The sequence below is a fragment of the Chrysemys picta genome, chromosome 1, assembly GCF_011386835.1.
Source record: "Chrysemys picta bellii isolate R12L10 chromosome 1, ASM1138683v2, whole genome shotgun sequence".
NCBI classification, from domain to species: Eukaryota; Metazoa; Chordata; order Testudines; family Emydidae; genus Chrysemys; species Chrysemys picta.
The window spans coordinates 161,969,117-161,979,589 of NC_088791.1; the positions used below are offsets into that span (position 1 = coordinate 161,969,117).

General features: G+C 41.4%; 1 long non-coding RNA gene across 2 annotated transcripts in view; it reads right to left on the reverse strand.

The window, feature by feature from the left end:
* The window catches only part of LOC135982311 (uncharacterized), a 65,747-nt gene that overhangs the window by 34,146 nt on the left and 21,128 nt on the right, over positions 1 to 10,473 (reverse strand). The gene's annotated exons all lie outside the window — the stretch shown is intronic.

Genomic DNA, 10,473 nt, shown 5'->3' on the forward strand with positions numbered 1-10,473 from the left:
ATTTTAACAACTTTTATCCACTCTCTCAGAGTTAGACTAACAGTCAGGGTAGGCCTACTAGGCCCCAGGTACAGAGGATCCCTCCGTGTCAACTTGAGGTATACTCAAAACTTCAATTTCATCTTGAAATTGAATATGGTCTTGTTTAAGACTATTCGTCTATTGGTGGCCTCAGGTCTATTTATCACTACACTAAGTGGTGCTAGTGCACAGAGGGAGAGAGAAAGGGGGTGGGGTTTGTGGTCAGACTTCTTGCTTTGTGCTGCATTAAAATAGGAAGCAGGCAAAGCAACGTTCTTCATTCATAACACTGCGACATTAACGGACATGAAATACTACAGCCTAGATTGTGTTCTGGGAAGGGGAAATTCACCCCCAAAGCAGAGAGCCAGCATAAGGCTTAATTTAAGCTGGAAATTAGAAGGTCTCTACCAGGAGTGAGGTTCTAATAGGGCAAACAACCTAATTAATTTTAAAATAGCACTTGATAAATTTACAAACGGGATTATACGATGGAGTTGCCTGCAACAGCAGTGGACTGGACTTGATGACCCAGAAGGTCCCTTCCAGTCCTATGTTCCTGTGTACAAATAACAGGTTTAAGTGATGCATAGGACTTGTGCTGTGCCTCTGCACAGGGGGCATTTCACCCAGTGAGCAGTTTTTTGGATCAGAGTGGGTTAAAGGCTATTGAACCGTACAACAGACATTTAAACATGGAAGATTTCTTAAAACATGGTTAATAGACTCTCCCTTTAAAGAAGACCAGGGGAAAAAATCTGAATGAATGGGTGGACATTGGGCTAAATTCAATGTAGGGCCTAGTCTGGCACTGGCACAAGAGCCCCAGTGGTGGAAAAATCAGTCAGGGGCTCAAGCTGCAATATTGGAACGTGACCATGAACTCCTCTATGTGGGGAGGGAGGTGTTGACCCCGAAGGCCATATTGGAGAGTCTGGTTTGGGGGGACACTAGAATGCTAAGCAAACATATCGACATAATAATGGAAGTTACTGAAGTTGTAAAAGCAAATAGAAGAATCAGAATATATGTGTTAAAAATAGACTTGGCTGAAGGGCTTCAGCATTAAGTGTGTGTGGAGTGAAGGACCTTCTGCTGAATTGCCGCCGCAGATCGCGATTGCGGCTTTTTTTTTTTTTTTTTTTTTTGGGCTGCTTGGGACGGCCAAAACCCTGGAGCCGGCCCTGGGTATGCTCAGGCCAAGAAGGGGACAGAAGGGTAGCTAGCCTTGCAATTGTGTGACCCGTGGATCATTGTACCAGACCTAGGTAAGTAGAACCGTTCCAGGACATCAACATTTTTACATCCGAGTTACGGCAGGGCAGCCTCCGTTGCCTGGGCAATATGGCTGGTGGGGAATGTGTCTGGTGTGTGCCCCTACCACTTTATACTGGGATCCCATCACACTTCACAAATTATGCTGAGCTGAGTCAGATCGCTATTTGAACATTAAATGGGGACGGAGCAGGCAGCAGTCTTGTGTTAGGCCAGTGATTTCCCAACTTTTAAAAGCTGAGCCCTACCCCATGAAAAAAGAAATCCTGCAACATGTTCTCAAAGGCCTATACGTCACTATATACCGCCTCTGTTTTCTACCACACCTAATCTTTTGTGCATTCCCAAGCACCACACCCACACACACACACACACACAATGTGGATCTTACCATTACTCCTCCCTCTCTTTTTTAATATGTTGTGAAGAGCAGTAAAATAGTTGAAGCTGACATTTAAAGAATCATCATTGGCATCACAGTTAGCACCCGCTGAAATGAACAGGACAATACATACTTCAGAGCTATTGTGTCCGGCTCTCTGCAAACATTACTGCATCTGTTATACTCAGGGTCATAGAGACAGACTTCCTAATGTGACCCAACTGCTAGAGGCTAATGGAAAAAGAAAAAGAAGGAAGAAGGAAAGAAAGAATGAAAACTAAGGAGAACAACAGAGGCCTATCTGTACCCCTGGAAGTGGATAAGCAGAAAATGCTGCAGTAGGCCCCACTCCTCCACATTTGTGCACTTAGCTTTAGCCCTGTGAACAGATCAACTGATGACAGTTGGACTACTCATATTCAAATGAAGCATGTGCAAAAGAGTTTGCATGATCAGGGCGTCAATTAGTAGTAAACCAGATTCCAAGTATGTTGCTAGTGGGCACTGTGCTACTGACAGTGCGGTCTTTCAGATGAAATATAAAGAAGATTTGGGGCACTTTTGGAACAGTAATTAAAGATCCCATACCACCCTTTAGAAGAATAGGGAAATTAACTCCAGCATCCTGGCCAAATTCCAAGTCGCCTAATTACATTCTGCTTGGTAGAATTCTCCCTGTATTTTTCCATTAGGCCGCATTCTTCCATTTCTGCCTTAAACTCTTGTGTAGAGTTACTGCTGAATGGTTGCTATGTTTTACATCAAAACTGGCTGCAATTCAATGTTGAATGAAATGATCCTGGTGAATAATAATATGTATCATTTATTGAATTCAATTTGTAAAACATTTGAGATGTTTCAAGCATGCAAAACATGAATTCCATTTAAGTCCTTTGTAACAAATCTTCAAATCAGACTTTCATTCCTGCATGCCAGTATGGATTAGATTTTGGGATTAGTTTTACCCACGCTGATAGAAGATGGCATATTGAGATACTGAATTCCAACGCATAGGGAAATAGTGCCTGTCTTGTCAACTCACTATTTTAACATATGAATCTTGCATCCGATTATACATACTTGACAGACCCAAGCATCAAAGAAAATGTTAAACATACAATCTGTTGTGCTACAAATCCCTCAGATGTTTCTTCTCTCTTACCATAAATAAGAGATTAGGAAACTTCTTTAAAGGAAGATCTTTAGAGGGAGGGAAAAAAAAAAAAAAAAAAAAAAAGGAGGTGGCAGGTCCTTTCCTAGATACTATCGTTTCCTAGAATATGTACTTAAAAACATCAAAAAAATACCCTCACTGTAACCGCAGAGACAAAGGGCTTGTGTTTACAAATGAAGTATTGCACAGTTGTGTATACATTTATCAGCTCCATCACCAGGTATATACAGGGAATTAGCCCAAACTCCCCCTCACCCTCATTTTTGGGCCAAATTCAGTTCTCATTTACAGCTAATTCTGGTGCCTTGTAGTACCTGACTCCAAGAAGGTTTCACTCATATAATGGAGGGCAGAACTTGGGCTTCTGGGTCTACTAATATTAAAAATGCAGAATTACATGGTGAAAAAAAGTTATCAGTTGCATAGTCTCAAGAATGATGACCGAACTTTGCTTTGCTTGGTCCCTGACTATGAACTAAACCTCAAAGTCTTTGATTCTTTATTTTCTTATAAATGATTAGTGTCTGGCTACATTTTCTACAGTGAGCATCTTAAGAAAGTGAGCTGGTGACGCCTGCCAGGACAGCCGTAAAAGTCACAGAACAGACATTTAAAAAGGAAGAACAAAAGGGCTTGTAAAAAAAGGAAAAAACCCACAAACCAACGTGGTCAGCCTTGACCACATGGCTTTTTACAAAGGCTGTAACACCTGTGTTGTTTGAGTACTGAGCACTCACCTTCTGAGGATTATATACAAAACAGTGTTAAAAGCTGTCCATTTATTTTTTTAAACTACAGGTGTCAAACAAAGCTACAGCACAGGTTCTTCCCTACTCTTACATTAACATTTCACTACATCTATGGAGAAGTCCCTTTCGCTAGGGTGAACATGAATGCATTTTCCATCATACTTTCACCTGGAAGCAAAGCTGAGTGTTTTAAACTGTACCTTGAAGTCAGCAAAGGGCTCCATACATGTGGGACCATTGCATGTTAAACTCACTTACTTTTCATTTAAATTGTAACCACTTTGGGGGCACGGCTCATCCTTTAAGTTGTGTTATGTGTTATAGAGAGTAACCTCATGGGTCCAGTCTTCTAAATCTACTGTAATATTATTCGAGGGGTAGCCGTGTTAGTCTGAATCTGTAAAAAGCAACAGAGGGTCCTGTGGCACCTTTAAGACTAACAGAAGTATTGGGAGCATAAGCTTTCGTGGGTAAGAACCTCACTTCTTCAGATGCAAGAGGCGAGGTTCTTACCCACGAAAGCTTATGCTCCCAATACTTCTGTTAGTCTTAAACAGGACCCTCTGTTGCTTTGTAATATTATTAATACTAGTATTCTGCGTTGTCACTGATGGAGAAAGTGAATTAACATGAAAGCAAACATTTCACTTAGGGCTCTCATTGCCTACCCTGCATTCAGGAACTGGCAGCTTCTGACTACCGGCTAAAGAGCCTCCCTTTTAATTCATTATTTTAAAGTGTGCCCTTCAGGTTATTTTGTAAGCCTCATGGTTGGCTTCTTCAGGAGCCTTCCTAAAACAGTGTGAAGAATGACTCATTGGGAAAGTCAGACATTCCATTTCTCTCAGTGGTGCCTGTCTATTTAGTATTATTACAAGCTTGGCTGGTCTTGTATTGACAGCCATACAGCAGCGTGCTGTACTACAGTTCAGTGATGTGAACAGACTCAAGCATTTTAAATTGTCAGTCAAATCAGGCTCTGAACTGAAGTCTCCCAGCAGCCGCCAGCTAATGTCAACAGTGGTACCTTTTATTTTTAAAGGCCATTATATGGATTTGCTTATCTTTATGAAAGGACAAGAAAACCACCACTGAACCCCTCTGACCAATATTAAAAATACAATAAATCACTGAAAGTGGCCCACTGCAGATCATACATCATCTACTAACGATATGACCTGACTCTGTGATGGCCTTTAGTTTTTTTGAGTGCTAAATTCACTTACAATGGTGGGGAAAACAGTCACAAGTGACTTAAAAATATTTCCTTGTCATATCTGCCTTTTCATAGAATCATAGAAACGTAGGGCTGGAAGGGACCTTGAGAGCCCCATGTGCTCAGCCAGGCCCAAGTAAACCTAGACCTACCCTGACAGTTGCTCATCTAGCCTGTTTTTAAAGGCCTCCAATGATGGGGATTCCAGAGCCTCCTTCAGAAGCTTTATTCCAATGCTTGACTGCTCTTCTAATGGGAAAGTTTTTCCTGATATTTAACCTAAATCTCCCTTGCTGCAGATTAAGCCCATTACTTCTTATCCTATCTTCAATGGACATGGAGAACAATTGATCATCATCCTCTTTAGAACACAGGATTTTAGCATACAACAGGAATGGCAATGCTAGTCTTTAGACCCAAATGTGTCAATAACCTCCAAATAAAAATGTGTAAAATAGGACTTTAGGAAGTAGAAAGCAAGGAGAGTCTGTTTGAGATAGGAAATACCACAAAAGGCATTAAAAAAAAAATTGGATAATCACATATAGGGGTCTCACTAATTTACACAAGTCTTCTGGACTAGCAACAGAGCTCTTCCCTACTGCACGTGTAGGCACATACCGACTGTTGTATTACAAAGAAGTTGGTGCACGTTTTTCTTAACCCACATATTCTGTTGAAAAGGAAAGAACACAAGAACAATGCTAAAGCAGTACAGTGGAGAATGTGGTGAGACATCACTATTTTCATCTATCAGATATTTCTTTAAATAGCCAGCCGCAAAACATGGCTGAGCTGAAAAGCAGCTTGGTTATTCAACCTATTAGCTACTGCAATATAGTACACCACTTCTTTTACTTTCTAAGGCACTGGTACCATAGGTGCGGACTCGGTGGGTGCTCCGGGGCTGGAGCACCCACAGGGAAAAAAAAAAAAAAAAAAAAAAAAGGAGGTGGATGCTGAGCACCCACTGGTAGCCCCCCTACCAGAACCTCCCCCCACCCCGCCAGCAGGCCCTGCAGATTAGCATCTCCCCCTCCCTCCCAGCACCTACCGCCCACTGCAGATCAGCTGTTTCACAGCATCAGGATGCGCAGGGAGGGAGAGAGAGGTGCTGATCTGCGGGGCCTTGGGGGAAGGGGTGGAGTGGGGGTGGGGCCAGGCAGACCTAGGGGGGAGCACCCCCCAGCAGATTAGAAACTCAGCACCTATGACTGGAACTCAAACACCTAAGCAGGGAACAAAGTTACATAAGCTGACAACATAATAGTGGCAATAATACTTTGAGATCTATTGAAAAGCACTGTGTAAATACAAAGGGGATTAGAATGAAGGGTTAACACAGTATCACTAGAAGTGTATACATGTGTATACATGAGTCTCAGACACTCAATGGGTAAAATTTTCTAAAGTGCCTAAGTCCCATTTTCAAAAGTGACAGCTGCTTGGCAGCTTCTCTCTCACTTCTAGTCAATGGGCTCCTAATTGTCTGAAGTGTTGTAGTCATGTTGATCCCAGTATATTAAAGACACAAGGTGGGTGAGGTAATATCTTTTATTGGATCAACTTCTGTTGATGAGAGAGAAGCTTTCAAGCTCTTCTTCAGGTCTCTGTGTAGCTTGAAAGCTTGTCTCGCTCACCAACAGAAGTTGGTTTAATAAAAGATATTACCTCATCCACCTTGTCTCTCTAATGGGTTCCTAAGTCACTTTTAAAAATGGGAGTGAAGCACAGTTTGAAAGTTTTACCCACAGTGTTATGAATTCACCTCACACTATGGTGCAAATCAGAGAATAGAAGTTCACAGAGCTGGGAGGGGGTAAAGCCAGCAAGAAAGAGGCGAACCAGACGCCTTGAGTTCTGTGGGGCAAGTCATGTTAGCAGCAGGATCAGACTTCTACTTACAAAGGGGAAAACTTATTAAAAAAAAAAAAAAAAACACAAGTTGCTTAGTTAACAGTGTCAAGGGAAATTATGACTATCAAAAATCTACTCATAAGTAGAATATATAAAAACATTCCTCCAATGGAAAAGTCCCTCTTTACAGTGGCTATCAAAAGAGCCACTGGCAGAGAGGGATGACTTCTGTCTCTCTCTTCCCCTCCCCCCAGTAGCAGCTCTCCTGAGCCTGAACTAAAGCCCATTGAAGTTAATGAAAAGGCTACTATTGACTTCAATGGATTCTGGACAACGGGCTCTGCCTATTCCACCTGGGTCCAAAACCCACTCAGCTTTCTCATGCAAGTAGTCCTTAAATATTGCAAGACTAAGGTGTGTTCTCTCTCTCAATGGAAATTTTGACACTGATTGCCACAAAGATAAGAGGTTTTTCTGCAGATTCAGCTTAGTGTCAGCGTCCTTGAGAATAAGGTTGTGCAGAAATCGGAAAAAAGTAGTGGTTTCCCCACAGGAAATCTGAGATACAGGTTGTAATAAAAGCCATCATTTGCTCGAGTGAGTGGGCTAAAAATAGCAGTGTGGCTGTGGCAGCATGGGCAGCGATCAGGCTAGTAGTCACCCAGCTACATACACGGGGGTCAGGCAGGATTGCATGCAGGTGGCTAGATCCAGCTGCAACCAGTAGCACCGGCATGCTAGCTGAAGCAGAGCTAGTGCATGTCTATCCACATACACTCCAGCAGCTGTGAAGTCACACCCTTGAAGTGAATCTGTTCTGGAGCGCTGGGAAAAGACAACTATAGTTGAAATACACCCACATTTTTGAGGGGGACTGTGCATGGCACTGCAGAAGTGGAATCCAAGCTGGCCGCAGTTGGACACTGAATGCACAGAGACTACTCAACACATCTGAGCCCCAAGTCCTGCTTATGGGCCTCTTTACACGGTGGTGTAAGTCAGGAGTAATGCTACTGACATTACACTGGAGTAAAATTGCTGTGAAAACAGAATCAAGTCCCCCTCCAAAGGCTTAAGTGGTGCAGACCTAGCACATTTCTGCCCACTTGCGCTGGGGAAGCACCTTCTCAGTTGCTGTGTGCCCTAAGACAGAGGCTCTCAACCTTTCCAGACTACTGTACCCCTTTCAGGAGTCTGATTTGTCTTGTGTACCCCAAGTTTCACCTCACTTAAAAACTACTTGCTTATAAAATCAGACACAAAAATATAGGAGTAAAAATAAAGCACATTACTGAGAAATTGCTTTGTCTCATTTTTACCATATAATTATAAAAAAATCAATTTGAATATAAATATTGTACTTACATTTCAGTGTATAGTATATAGAGCAGTATGAACAAGTCATTGTATGAAATTTTAGTTTGTACTGACTTCACTAGTGCTTTTTCTGTAGCCTGTTGTAAAACTAGGCAAATATCTAGATGAGTTCATATACCCCTGGAAGACCTTTGTGTACCCCCAGGGGTATGCATACCCCTGGTTGAGAACCACTGCCCTAAGAGATGCACACGGTAAACAGAATTACTATCTGCACCTTGTAGTAGCACTGAAACTATTCAGGACTTTCACCATAAACAAAATCACTCTCCGTTCACCAGTGCATTCCATTGTTAGCCACGATGCCACTTATTATGCTGAGGTCTGTCTGTCTTTCAGTGGTTTTGATTCAGGTAATCATTATCCTTTAGGAAGCTGGCTCATACACAAAGTACACATGAAGGGCCAAACTCTGCTGTCAGTTATGCTACTAATTTCAGTAGGAGTTATGTGGGGCATAAACACATCTGATGATTTAGCCCAGTTCCAGAAAGTTATATTACCAATGCTTATTGAGACTGATAGAATGACTCTCATTCTTAAACCCCTACAGCAATATGTGCAAATTGCGAGTTTGCAAATATGGAATACAATTTATGAAGCTAATTTACCCTATTACTTGAAAGAGATGGTTCTCTCCACTCTAATCAAGTATACCTGAGCCTTGTACCATCTGTCTAGACTGTCATTCCTTTGATTTATGTACGTGTTTTTTCTCTTATTTGATTAATTTGTTTTACATCAATTTTTGAAAAGCAATTTATTTTTTTTAACGAAACTGCTGAGGCTTCCCATCTAGTGTTTGCACTATAAGACAGACCGTATAAACAACCACATTTCAGTAGGGCAACTATTTGAGGGAGTGACAAATCTCATCTCTCTGACAACATTAGAAATTAGTTCCCATTAGAAGTGGGCAAATAGCAGGGTGATGGTTGGTGGAATCATTTAGACACATTTTTGACAAATCCTGACATTCCTTTTAATTTGAGTGGATTCGAACCTGGTTTTGTCTGAGATTTCCAATCAAATTGTGCAGGCTGTGGAGGTTTGGATGAGAACTATGCAAAGCAATTAAGGTAAGGATGGGCTTTTTGATAAAAAGTTTTGCTCGAAGATAGTCTTTTCAGGCAGCTTGGTGCCCTGGCCAATAACTTATTCCTGCAAGGTGTGGAGTACTCTGCTCAGAATCAGAAGTATATGGAGACACCCACAAAGATGGGTCTTATTCAAACCAATCTAAGACCAGGCCACTGCCTCAATTTCCCACTCCTTTCACCACAGCTGGTGCTTTGTAATTATTCTCCCCTTATGGGGTCTGGTTTAACAGTTCAGCTGAAACCTAGAAATCTATAGCCTTATTCTCCAGCTTGTTTACTCATTCATCCCTAGATAAGATACTGGTGTAGTAAATGCATTTTCTAAATACTGATCTAAGAAAATTAATATATAAAAATAATCCTCAAGGAATAGTTGGAGTAGGAGAGGCATGGAAAACAGCAGGATATTTTTTCCCCACAGAGTCTTTTCCAATGGGACTGGAATCAGCACCAGTATGATAAAAATGTAAAACATACATGAAATTACAACTCTTATATAGACTGCAGAGACCAGCAGGGTCATTTTACTTACTGTAGGTTTATTCAGAAATTATATATAGTCAGAATGATTGTTTTTGCATTAAAAAAGTGTATACATAGGTTTAACCTAAAATAAGGCATTTTAGTCTGAGGAAAACAAAAATAAAAGGCATGTCTCCATGAACGCGCAGTGTGTGCACGTCTCCTCGACAACAAGCTATAGCTTCTCTAAGAACAAAATGGCTTCAGTATCTGAACAGCAGGCAGATACCACAAAAATTTAAAGATACAATACACTATGACCTGGCCTCTGCTCCAGGTCTTGTGCAGGTTATACTTGTAAATCTGCATATTGCAAGAACCTAGATAATAGATTTTAAGGTGTGATGGGGGCCATACTATGATCTATGCATAACACAGACCATAGAATTTCACTTAGTGATTTCTACAACAAGCCTGTAAATTCTGGTTGAGCTAGAGCAAGGGTAGGCAACCTATGGCACGCGTGCCGAAGGCAGCACACAAGCTGATTTTCAGTGGCACTCACACTGCCTGGGTTCTGGCCACTGGTCCGGAGGGCTCTGCATTTTAATTTAAAATTTTAAAACCTTATTTACTTTACATACAACAATAGTTTAGTTATATATTATAGACTTATAGAAAGAGACCTTGTTAAATGTTAAAAGGTATTACCACAGGCAGGCCTGAATTCAGCACTACTCTGGTATCATTCATACATGTCCAGTTTCCCCACAAAACTGAACAAAGTTTGAATCTGGATTCTGAAGGATATATATCCATTGTATTAAGATGTCACTCCACAGCATACATGACTGTGCTGC